The sequence below is a fragment of the Haliaeetus albicilla genome, chromosome 20 (genome assembly GCF_947461875.1).
Source record: "Haliaeetus albicilla chromosome 20, bHalAlb1.1, whole genome shotgun sequence".
In the NCBI taxonomy this organism is placed as follows: domain Eukaryota; kingdom Metazoa; phylum Chordata; class Aves; order Accipitriformes; family Accipitridae; genus Haliaeetus; species Haliaeetus albicilla.
The window spans coordinates 4,924,141-4,937,744 of record NC_091502.1 but is presented as its reverse complement, the minus strand read 5'-3'; positions in this window follow the sequence as shown (position 1 = coordinate 4,937,744).

Sequence of the window (13,604 nt, the reverse complement as noted above, 5' to 3'; positions counted from 1 at the left end):
TTGTTCCCAGTCCCCCCCCGCAAGGGGAACTAAAAGCAATAGATGTGATTGAACTTTTAAGATCAGACTTAGCCAGGTGATGCTTATCCTTTGCAGTTAAACATTTCCAAATAACAGAATACATGGCAAACTAGCGTCCTCTCTCCCCTATCACCAATATTCACGTTGGCCCAAATTTGAGTGATATGCCGGTGAACAGACTTCACGAAGGTCACAGGCCTGTAGTGGCTGCAGCTTTGCAGTTTGTATTGTTTGTTTACTGACATCCTCAATGTGTGAAGAATTGAAAGAGCATGTGTATTCATTGTGGAGGTCAGGCTTTCTGGGAGCGCTTGCTAGATTTTCCATAAAAAAATCTTAAAAAACAAACAGATTACTGATCTTTGAAGGTGATATATTGCTTGTGTGTCAGGGCATGGAGAAAAGGTGACTTGTAATGAAGTTCAACCTTCAGGACATTAGGAGACTTTTGAGAGATCCCACCAGCACTGGTCAAAGGGCAAAGACGTGTTACCTTCAGGACATTAGGAGACTTTTGAGAGATCCCACCAGCACTGGTCTAAGGGCAAAGACATGTTACCTTCAGCGACAGAAATCTTCAAAGCCTCCTGCACTTCAAGGAATTATTCTTGATTTACGTGGCAAGATCTTGGCATTCAGTGATTGCTACGATTGCATTCTCAGACAACTTTGTTGCTGCAAACAAAAGAGCAATTTTTAATTTTTTGGATAGTCTGGATAGTCACATTTCTTGCTGAAAAGATGAGTAGTGCTTTAATAAATAATATTGCCATGTAAAACATGATTTTAATTGCCTTCTAAGAATTTAAGTACTTTTTAAAATTGAGGTGACTTTAATTTTCCATTTTAACAATCTACTGAGATCATGGAGAACCTTAGCCTTCTACAAATCATTTGTGGATTACAGAGTGACAGTAAGAAGTACCATATCTACTTCTATTCAACTCATGTTTTAACGGCTATCTTGATAACGATGGTTAACACAAATTAAAAAAAGAAACTAAAGAGGGAAGAGAGAAGCATACTTCCTGCAGAGAATTGACTTTATACAAAATGCAGTTCTGCAGAAACCTTGCGTACCCTGCATCTTGCCCATGAGCATGGCCAATGGAGATACATGAAGGAAGTTCTCCAAATACTACCGCTGGGGGAAAGGAGAATAGAATAAGCTGCATAATTCTGCAGAGGCTTGTCTAGGTTTAGATGTAACTATTTGTTTTGTTTCAGTATAACTGAGTTGATTGCTGAAGCTTGAATGCAAGCCCTGACAACAGAGAGTAGTAATGAAGATTTAAATATAAGACTGAAAGAAAACATGATAAGGAAAATTTGTGCAACAAATCCAACCACACAGTTTTGAAGTACCTCTTTTATAAAAAGAGACAGGGAGAGACTGTTACAGTCATCCAACAGAGAGAAAACCCATGCTGGTTTCATATCACTAATTTTCATTCAGTGCAGATCATCACTGATTTTCAGGGCCTAAAATGGCATCTCTGATCTTTGACTGTTTACACAGCTAAAAGCATCTGCCCCAGCAAGTGCTCACTGACCTGCAGCCCAGGTAGTGCAGAGAGGCTCACGCCTTCATCACTCTCATCTCCGACTGGCCCCGTCCATGCTGTGTAGCATTTGGTCTGAGTCTCCTTTGGCCCCATGGGGTAACTGAAAGCCACAGATAATCATAAATAATAACAGTTTTGTCTTTTTGCAGCCCAGAATATTTGAAACAATGTGACTAAGTTCATCTGGTGTGGAAGAAGGTGCTTGAAAGGTATGGGCAAGGACATCCCACCGACCCAGCGTTGCTGAAAATGGGGTGTTGTTCTGAACCCCTCTGTCACAGCATGAGCACTACTTCTGACTGTAGTCTCCATGCCATATGGTACTTAATACTGTTCTTAAGTACTGTGTTGAAAATTTGTGTCCTGACATGTGTAAGGCATCAAGATATATTTATTTTCTCTGAATTAGATGACCTTAACAGAACTGATGTTCTTGCTGGCCTCTCATCACGCACACCACATAACAGCAGCCATTTCTAAATGGTGTGATTTATTCAATATTTTTGCTTTTCAGCTATTTTCCTCTTATGTATTTGCAAGTCCTCAGTGCTCGTCTCTGATTATTTCGTATCTCAGATTTAGATATTTCCATTAAAAGCCCTTCGTCTTGGTGGCTTTTCTGTTTAGATGACTTAGCAGAGGAGAAGTTCACAGCTCCCTTCACTGGGAGCTGGGTTCAAGTGCAAGCTTATGTGGGCAGCCTGTTGTGGTTTTGTTCAGTCCAAAACAAAGCTACAAGGAGCTATTAGACCTGCTGTGGCTGGCTTTCAGGCTTCTCAAGGATTTGAAATTTATTTTATGCACCTGCTTGGTTGTGTTTGTGGGGGTTTTTATTTTGGTTTTTTTCTTCCTGTTTTGTTTTCAATTACATTTATGTACTAGACATATGATAGTTCTTCACTGTAGATAGGTGATTTAAGTTGTGTTAGTCTGACTGCATTGCTTAACACAGAATTTCTGCTGAGCTGTTTTACAACTCCAATTTAGCACCTTGGTCTTACTTTGCAAAACCACTTTGAAAAATAACTAATGGTAATGCTGTCCTGCCTGCCACCCTCTGTCCCCTCCCTGCGAAGCTGTTTATTGGGTGGGGATGATCAGCAGCAGGCTGGAGATATTCCTGGTTACTGTGACTCAGCAAAGTGCTGCTCCCTTTGGTCTGTATTCCACTTCACCCATTTGCAGAAGTGGACAAAGGCATAGAAGAATGTTTTAATCTGAAACAGTGTGTTTCTTTCCTTCCTTTCCCTTTTTAATTTTTTCATTTTTAATACTTAATGTAAACAATTCCTTAAAATGAGGAACTGAAAGTAAGCAGCTGAGGCAGGGCTGGAGTGGCTGCGTCTGAGTCACATGCTGTTCTGTTGCAGATGCTGTTAAATTTTATCTGCTCTTAAAATTTTGCTAAAGCAAAGTGCTTTTCCAGTTTGCTAAAGAAAAGTGTTTTTCACTCCTAGTGAGTTGGTGGGACTGGCCAGCTGCATTCCCTTTTCAGAGATGAGGTCTTATCATCTGCCATCACCCTCAAGAGAAGCAGCAGCATTTTGGTGAGCTTCACCAAGACCGGTAAGCAGAATGAAGTCTCTTTAGGGTACAAGTTATTTAAGCTGAGTACCATCAGGAAGACTTCCTGGTGGTGACAGATGATGAGTTGTTCTCATCTTTCAAAGCCAGTGGGAGATTTGCTGCTGTCCTTCCAGGGGACCGTGCATCAGGCTTGAGGCTGAGCAGCCCAGCACAGACTCTGAGACCAGTGACAAAGACTGCATCACTTGGAGGAGTTTGAACTAGAGTGAGTGAGACTGTGCCTGTACCCCAGACTGGGCATAGCTGATCTCATGTGCTTTTTCCAGTTTTAGATTCTCGGGCAAAAAACCCAACTGGTCTCACAGGGGGAACCTGTGAAATGTTTCAGTGGAAGCACGACTCCACCCTGCCTTGCTTTGGTTTAGGTGCTAATGGCATTTTTCCTCACCAACTGACCATCAAAACTGTTCTTGATGTTCAAAGCAGCAGGGGAAAAAATTATCAGTCCTTATTCCTATCCATCAGAAAATACAAAAATACAACATTTCCCTCAGTTTCCAAACATCTGTCCAGAGCTATTCAGAAAGATCTGCAAGGTGGTGTTCAGTGTGCCCTGTTACTTCTTTAACTGAAATATCTCCTTCCTCAGTATAATTCTGCTGTGGATTTGTGCACATAAACATCACCAGGTATTTATCCGAATTACACTCTTTTTGTTTTAAAATAGTTGCAGGGACTGTAGGTTTCCTGATGGTCTCCTAGGTATCATTGAACAGCTGCAGGAAATTCCCTGCATTCTTTAGATTATCACAGTGCCTGAAGCAGATTTGTCATGTACTGTTTTCAGGCAAGTTCGTCGCAAGAGTTCTCATACAGGAAGATGGGGTAATATTGTTGAAAATAATGTGGCACTTGGATCCAGCTTTAGGTGTCATAACAAGTGAATTTCTTCTAGAATAGTACTGAATGCTCTTTACTGCTCCCACAGGGAAAGTAAATAATAAAGCAGCTCCATTCCTTTGAAAATTGGGCCACTTATAAAGGAGAGGTATTCAGTTTATCCAATTTAGTAAGTGTGAAGCCTCAGTTTAAGCACCTTAAACAGGTCCTTCAGGGACCTATTAAACCTGACAACCTAACCTTGACAGATGAAGTTCCTGGTTCAAAATGTTCCTGAACCGCTGATTCCTGGAAGCAGGGAAGGTATCCTGAGAACAGTCAGCACATTTGCTTGTTCTTTGTCCTGTTCCCTGAGCATCTGTTATTTGCCACTGTCAGAGAGGGGAACTTGAACTAGATGGGCTTTTGTCTACTTGATATGGCCATACTTATTTTAGTAGGGCTTTGATGCTGATAGAAGAATAGAGGTAGCATTTTGAGAAGATTTCACAAAACCTGGGAGCATAACAGAGGATGTAGGAGGCAAAGGCTGTATGAATTAATGAAGAGGAGAAGACGCTCAGATAAGCTTGCATGAAGGTATACACTTTGGGTATAACATGTACAGTTACTTACAAGCAGTCTTGCCCTGAATTGTTCAGCTGTATAAATGCATGACATTGCGTAAAATCCTGGAGAAACTTTTAGTTCTCCACAAGGGTCTGAGTGTGTTGGTTTTTTTCTATGAGAAGGTATAAGTATTTTCCAGATAGCTTTGCAAGTGACTTTCTGAACCTGATCAGAACTTGCTGAGTGGTAAGCTTGCCTTGCTGTGGGCAGCAAGTTTTGCCTTCTGTCCTGTCTATTTTTAAAATGAGGTTTGTGGTGGGGAAACGTAAAGCCAGTTATCAAGTGTTTTTACAAACCAGAATTGATGGTGACAGTGTGTTGTACAGACATTGAACCTCCTGTTCATAACTATGTTGTCTGCTCTTCCTGACAGTGTTTCTATGGCATGTCCACAGCTACCAAAACTACTTAATGTGGAAAAGAATTGCTAGTAAAGCACTTAGGGGCTTGATTGCAAAATTAATTTGGCAAACAGAAAAAAATACTGTCTGACTCTTGAAGGTCTTTTCTCTTTCCTTCCCAGTTGGCTGTTCTCTGCTGCTGATTCTCATTCTTGTTGACTGTGTCGTGATGTTTTTCCTCCTTGCCACTCCAAGCTCCCTGCTACCCTCTGCCCTCCTTTGGTGCATCTTCTGCCCAGTTTCCTACACCCCTTCTACTCTGATGACTTCTCTTTGGCTGAGGCTTGGTGGTGGCATGCCTGCAGCCTGGGAATACCTGCTATTTTTTCCATGTCTTATTCCCCAGCACTGACACCTCAGAGAAGCGGCTGGGCTCCCATCCATAGTTGTTCCCAGCTGTTTGCAGATGTGCCAGGCGAATGAAGCCTGGAAACACGAAAAGGAGCTGGAAACCAAAGATCTGAGCTGTCACCAGCAGATCTAGCTGCTCTTCATGAAACCAGCCAATGACCTTAGCTTCATTTTTGTTTTTCATTGGTTTCACTTTCTGTTTGTCCTGCTCCATTCGCACACGTGTCAACATTAGCAATCCTGTCTCTGTGTTGAAGTGGTTATACCTTCTCATATCTTTTCTTTTTAAACTTGAATAAACTCTTTTTATTCTATGTTGAGAAAAACTCCTTTACAAGAATGACATTTTGAGCCCAAACTTGTATGCATTCTCCAGGACAATACAGGAAAAGTTCCTCTTCCAAAACTGAACATTTCTGTTACTTTTAAAGCAAAGACGTTAGTGAAGACATTACTAAATGTCTTCAATAATTCAAAGAGAATCATTAAATCGATTTACAGTCTCACATACTGTATTCAAGTGTAAATAATGTTCACCTCAGAAAAAGCTGGCCATGTGAGACAGTGAGTACTTGAAATATCCTCTTTTTTTCCCTTCTTCTTTTGTTTAAAACTGAGGATTGGACTATCACATCACTAGATACAGTACTCTTGTTTTATTAAAAAAACTGAAAATGCTTTAAGAGATAAATGGAGACACACTCCTTCAGAAATATCACAGCTTGAAGTTTGTCTTTTCTATTGCGTATTTCCTGATTGTGGCTCTTGTTTAGTCTTGAAAAGATTGTATGAGCACTGTCAGAGAGCCCCCCATTTTGTGCCCAGCTCTGCATTTTGTGAGGGCCTGGCACTCCTCATGGGCTCCAGGAGAGCTCTGCCTGTGCAGGAGGTACCAACCTCGCTCATGTCTACAACCCGTGTGTAAGCTTGGGTTAGTGTGAGGGTGACAGGGTGTTGTGTTTCTTTGGCCTGACTTTCTGGCGTGTTCAGAAGATATCAACAACTGATATAATTATTTGAAAGATCTTTACTGATTTACTGTGTGAATCAAGGAGAGAATAATTTATGATATCTCATCTCCCAGCTCAGCTATTTCTTTTTAATCTCTGATCAGGAGTAGCGCTTCTGACTGGCACTGTTATTGTCCTCAGGCCTTGGGTTAATAAAACAGGAAATCCAATTTTAGCATGCCTCATCCCAGATCCAAACCACTAATGCTACTTTACAGTGATAAGATTTATCGCAGATCAGATAGTGTCTGACCAAACCACTCCAATGCTTTGCCTACGTGACAGCCACAGGCTATCTTCCTTTGCCATGTAAAGCCATTATGAAAATGTGAGTCTAAGAAAACCCTATTATAAGTTAACTTAAGAGTGACTATAATGCCTACAGCTCATCTGGACCAACTTTGTCCTGCGATGTGGTCTGGCAGTCTATAACTTGGGGACTAGCAGTGGCAGAGCCATGAAGCTGAGCTCAAGGTGACCCAGCCTGGATGTGCTGCCTCTCGACAGCTCGTGAGGAACCAAAGCGCTGTCAGCTGTGCATGGAGAGGCACCTCTACTGCTTTCCCATGTGAATTAGACCCACAGCTTTTCGGGGGCTGTGCTATGCTGAGCCAGGTCTCAGTTTTCAGTTTTCCTTACTCTTTGGCTGTTTGCTTCTATCACTTGTCCTTTACAGTTGTTTTTCTGGCCACACAGTAAACTGAAGTAAGAGTTCAGTTCCATTAAATACTACTTTTTTTCATGGTGTGACAGCAAGCAACAGGCTTGTGGTTAAAGATACTGAAACTGTTAATTAAGCTGTACCTTTGGTGGCTGTTACACTGGGGTCCTCTCTGGAAATTGTTCCTGATTGCTGTAAGCAAATTCAACTCACGTTTGCAGGAGTCCTGACGTGATTGCACTTGCAATGTCGTTTGCACTTGTCATTTCCTTGGGTCCTGAGTGAAGCACAGGTAATACGCTATATCCTGTTTGTTAACTGCTTGTCAAAGCCTGGATGAAGAGAGGTGAAAGGTGGTTGAGGTGAGGCTGAAATGTTTTCTGGAGTTTCCCATCTCTCTTCTTCCCATACTGTTACCTGGGCATGTGGTGTAGACTAGATACCTCACTTCAGGATGGTTGAGGTGAGATGAGCTTGACTTCATCCTCATACTTGGTCTGCAAGTGGGGTTTGTGCCCAGAAAGGCACTGGAGAGAAAACAGTACACACTTGTTTGTAACTGTTACAATCAAGGTCCAACCTGAAATCTTTGAAATACTTCTATTTACTGTGAGAAATAGGATATTGCGTTGCCATGTCACAACCTCCCAAAGCTCCTGAGGACACAAAGACTGGCCAGAAGAGGCAGCTGACAAATATTAGCTGTTCCATAGCAGGCAGATAAATGCACTGTAAGGAAAATGGGGCATTTGGACCTGGTAGGTATAAATCACATTTATTAATGCATGCCCATTAGGCTGACACTATTAATTGCAGCTGTAATCAGCACATCAGAATTCTGCATTATCTGAAGAAAATTTGCTACCAGTATTTTAACTAATTTGCATTACATTTGATTCTTCATTTTTAGTAAGATTGGTATTATTTACCTGTCTTTGAAAAGCTGCTAAAATGAACGTAGCCTCAAGCCTACTGTAATTGAGAGGAGCAAAATACATTTTTTTAATAAGTAAGCATCCTGAAATTACTGATTAAAGTCTGATTTAATTTTCCATCCTAGTGCAATTCTTCAGCCTAAGTCCAATACAATTTCACAGTTCATTCATGCTGAGCTCAGCATAAAATATTTCATACTTTTTTGTGAAATCACCTCAGACTCTTACAAACCCATTATACTAATTACCTTTTTAATGAGCACAACTGAAGGAAATGGGTGCACTAACAGGGTCCAGGGAACACTATATGAAAGAGAGAATAATACTATTCTCGGCATTTCAACAGTGGATTTTGTTTCTAAGCTAGTAGAAAATTCAGCCCAATTTCAGAATCATGTAGTGTGAAATCCCATAGTAAGTGGTGGGAATTTATAATAAAAATTGAAAATTAAAGAATCACACTCTCTACCATACAGGAAAGCAAAGTTCCAAAAAGTCTTGTTTGATTACATCCATTTCAGTGGCCACATTTGTTGAAAGCAGCAGGTTTTAAGAGGATATGAGGAGGGTCAGAACACTGAAGACAACTCCAGCAAAGTGAAGGGCAAGCCTTGGAGATAAACGTTCCTCTGCTGCTGTTTCTTGCAAGCTCTGCGCATTAAGTTACTGGTGGGGTATTCCAGGGGACACAAAGCAAACGTCACATGCATTTTGTTGATTCTTGTTTGGCTGAAAGGCTGCAACAGGCTCTAACCGCTGTGAAAAGCCATTCTTCCTTGGGAAAAACAGAAGGAAGGCACAGGCCCAGTGTCACCGCTTGCCATCCTCAGGGGCTGGACTGGTGGAACCCCATGCAGGTGGGCAAAACCCACAGTCCCAGGGAGACCTGCCCTCCTGGCATCTCCGCTCAGTGACATGGTAAGCACCAATCCTATCCAGTTTGTGTAGCTGAGTCCTGCCTGGCAGGGATCTGGCAAAGGAAATGTGATTTTGGTAAGAAGCAGCTCACCAGTAAAGCGTTGCCCAGAGCCAGGGAATAAATTGCGGCAGAAGAGGAGAGGGGGTGGTAGTGCAGCAGCTCACCTGCTGCTCTGCTATGGTCTTGTAAGATGAAGCAAGCTGAATTCAGATAGAAGATACTGCATGAAAATGAATGAATGAATGAATGAATGAATGAATAAGATCCCAGAGTAGATGCACATGGACGGGGGCAAGCAATGGGGTATCTTGAAAATGGAGCTTGCGAAGTGTCACTTATACATTTCGTCTCTTAAGGATGAACAAGTCTTCCTCCAGTCCCTAAGGTAGCAGCTGGGAGTAGAGGCAGCACCAGCTGCCAGGTCATGTTTGGAAGGGAAGCAAGGAGGAAATTTTCCTCCTCCTCCTCTCCTCTCCTCTCCTCTCCTCTCCTCTCCTCTCCTCTCCTCTCCTCTCCTCCCTTCTCCATGTCCTTTTATTAAATCTTATAGCAATGCTAGAAAATAATTATTAAATTTTAATTGTTCCCCCTTTTTGTGGGACATTAAAGATTCACTCTGCTGAAAAACACTGGCTGTAAATGACCTCATTTACCTAAATATTACGTAAAGATTTCTTTCAGAAAAAAAAAGAAATGTTGTACGACATAGTCTGCCTAATATTTGAGTACCACTTCATATTTGTAATTAGGAGTTTAAAGCACATATATGCCACTTACTAACAGTTTGGAGAGGCAAGAGGGAGATAAAGAGTCACTTGCAATAACCAGGCTGTTGAATAGTAATACTAGTTTTGAGCAGCATATGGGAAAAATTTGTTAAAATGCAATGAAAATTCTCTTCAGGGATGAATTTGCAATGAAAAAAATGTGAGCAAGGTGGGATTCGTAGTTCTGTTGGTCTTATGCCAAAAAGAGACTGTGATATTTCAGGGCTATTAGCAATAATACCTGTGCAACAACCATATCATCACTGTGTATAATGGCAGGAATGCAATGGATGTACATTAGGACACGAGTATAGCTATTACAATACATTATGTGTTTGGTAGTGATAAAGGAATTTAGGAAGAAAAAGTGAGTGGCTGTTTGCTTGTTGATGATATATTATGCACTCCCCTTCAGTAATGGACATGGTGTAGAAATATCTCAGCAGGATGATGAGGTTGCAGGTGGAAAACAATTGCAGTTACTTCGTAAAGGTGAAAAGTAATGGATGCTTTAACATCCTTCGGGAACACATCTGATGGATGCAGCTGCAGCGCTGTTGTATTAAAGGCTTCAGTTTCCTCATTGCTGACTCTTGTGAGGTGGTATCTGTTAGACAGTCCTCTGTATTTTAAGAAGTCATGAGAAAATAAGCTGTCATCCTCAGAGTGTTGTGACACTGCTGGCATTATCAGAGCAAGCCTGTCTCCGTTGCTGAATCCCACCAGCTAGACAACAACACTGAAATCAAGGTAATAATTACTCCCCAAAGCTATTTTTTTTTTTCTGAACACTGACAATTCCTTCAGCTAGCAAAAACTGACAGACAACCTTTACATTCTGATTGTACTTTGAATTTCTCACTTTCCAAAATACTGACTACAGATTTTTTTTCCCTGCTGATAAAAAGATGTGTACAATGTTGAATGTGACCAAATTTACTCCAATTTGCATAAAAGCAATAACAAAGTGTAGCTTTCAGCCATGACTGCACTGTACATTTCTGCACAATAAATCTTCCTCCCTCCCACCTTGTTTTTCGTGCTGATGAACTTTCCTGAATGCCATGCAACATCCCACAACCTGTAAAACGGCTATTGGGGAGCACTGGTTATCGTTTCAGCCATGCCCTGTGTGGGACTGGGGTGGTGGTAGCTGGCAGGATTTGATTTTGCAGCTATCATCCTATCTTGCCTATCCCCTTGAGGCTATTATTATTGTCTGGAGTCATCTGCAGGCAGCCTGATACTGCTTGCAAGTAGACAGCTCTGAGAATTTTTTGCCTTTTCATGCTTTGAAGCTTTGGTTGAGGCAGCTCTGCTTTTATCCATTTTTTTTCCTTAAAGCTGTTGTCAGCTATCATTTGCAGTTCTTTGGTTTGATGGGAAAGTGCAAAGGAACAGTCCAGCCTTATCTTCCCGCGGCTCAACTGCAGTCCTAACAAGCTGGAAGCGATATATTCCCATTAGCATCTCATTGTATCATCTTCCTTCTGGCTTTCCTGATGCTTAGCCACAAAGGCAGTGGTACTGTGCAGGATTCCTCGCTGGACTCTGCCTGTCTCTCTCCCCTCACCTTCAGCACTTCTCTTGTGGTAAATGCTATGAAGTGATGCCCAGCTGCTGAGCACCTTAAACAGGGTGAGGTCAGCTGTGCCAAAATGTCTGTCTGCAGGAAGAAGAGTTTCTTCACCTTCTGATCCAAACATCTTTTGTGCCCTCTCTACATCTTCTGGGTCCAGCTGCAGCCTCTGCACTGGGATTGGATGATACAAAGGTAACTAGTCATTGGGTATTAGTTGACCATCCCTGCCCTACATCTCCCTGTGATTCACAAGAGCCACTGGCTTGTGTTCTCTCGTAGGTGTATCAGAGAATGTATTCAGCAGCTGTCTGGGTGCAGCAATACGTACTGCTCATTAATGCCCCTAACTATATCCTTCCCAAAAAATCCCTGTCTGCTTTCAGAAGGAAAAATCTAGGTACAAATCAGAGCTAGCATCACCAGATCAAACTTCTGCTGTTTAATAGTGGGAAAAAAAGGTAGGTTAATACTTTATATTTGAATTTTAATATTAAATTATAGTTACATCTACTATTTTTGGCTGTGGATGTCTGAAGTCAGATACATCTGGAAGTGACTGGTATGTATAGATCCCTTTGATTTGACAGTTGGTGTCCATCAATGCTGGGAATCTAGAAGGTCTTATAATTTTTAGCGTAGACATCAGAAATTGCTTTAGAACACATACTTTCTATTTCAGGATTTCCCCATAAATAATATGAATGTGGTGATATTCTTCTGGTACAAGGAATATAGTGCAAGTTCAGTGAGGCCAAATGCTGTTTTACATAAAGAACATAAAACTGCCACCAAATTCAATGGAGAAACATGCAAGGGGAGAATACCTTTAATTCTTGTCAGTTGAAGGGAGATTTTAGCTGTCAAGTCATAAAGAGCAAAGTATAGTCTCATTTCCTCTATAATTGATAGAGAATAATTTTCCCTGCTTTATGATATAGGTTTTATGAGTAATTGTTTTATTTCTGCCTACCAAGTCACTTAGTGTGGGTTTTATCTTCTTGTACGGTGTGGATTGCAGCCGCAGTCGAAAAGTTTCCTTTTAAAGGAAACTATAATGTCCCAATCTGCTTTTTTGGCTTTATATCATTTATAGACAAAATGAACAGGATCAAACTACAGCTTGAAGAATCATGGCATTTTTAGCTAAGGAAATGTTCTTGATGAAAACCCAGATTTTATTAGTGATACTACAATTAAATAAGCCATTATCAACTTCCTACAGATCTTCTAAGAGCAGCTCTCTTTCATTCTGGAATCCAAATTACGGAAGCAATCTTCATAAAGGCCACTTCCCCAGCTATAGCGCCTGCTGTGATATGATTCATGCCTTTTGTCTTCTGCTTGGAATTTGGGGATGTTTATGAAAGACTGTTATAAATACTGCATCTAATTCTTCTTTTCACAAGATGCTTTATTCACAAGGAAAAAAAAAAAAGAAAATTGCATCACATATGTACGTCATATCATTTCCATTCCCATTGCCATCTGGCACTATTCTTGTTGCCTCCTTCGTATACATATTGAAAGGATGTGAGACCAGTGTCAGGCAGACACTCTGGAGCACACGTTTCACTACTACAGCTGGTAATTTAATGGTGCACAGGGACGTTTGATACAACGAATCTGTGTAAATGTGCCTTTGAAGGCTGGAGCTGGAATAATACATGCTGAGGAACAGGAGGAGAAGTAATGTATAAGAATCCCACTTTCCACGCTGTGCACTACTAGTGTTCTCACACAGAAGTTATGAAGGTGAACAGTATAAATATCTCAGCTCTTTTTATACTGTTCAGACTTAGGGAAACAGCAGTATCATCTGTACTTGGAAAGTACCTGGCTGTTGATTTATCCTAAACTGTTGTCTAAAAACATGGGTCAGATCTTTTTGGCATGGCAGCTTCTTTGGGACAGTAACCACCGCTAATTAAGGCAGGATCCTTTCTCAAACAAAAGAGAGTTTGCAAAGGCTGAGAAAAAATGGTGGATGATCACTGCAGACCCACTGAGTTCATTGTGCCTACATAAGGTGAAGGGTGATGACAATGGTTGCATTCATATTCAAGCAGTCTATTTATGTGAACCATTACGCTAATAAGAGACAAAATTATTGGTTATGAAATTCAGATGGGCTTCCAGGTTACAAAGGGATCAATTTAGGAGTCAGGGATTTCATGTCTGTGCAAAACACTTCTTCAAAAAGCTAGAAGAATAATCTGGCCATGGATTCAAACACAGAGCTGGTCCTTTTGTAGGGTATACCTAGTTATAGGTTACACTACTATCATCTCTCCTCTCTGTCCATCCTAGAGTCAACGCTACCCTGACGTCTAGCAGCTGTGCCAGAGCTGGACATGCA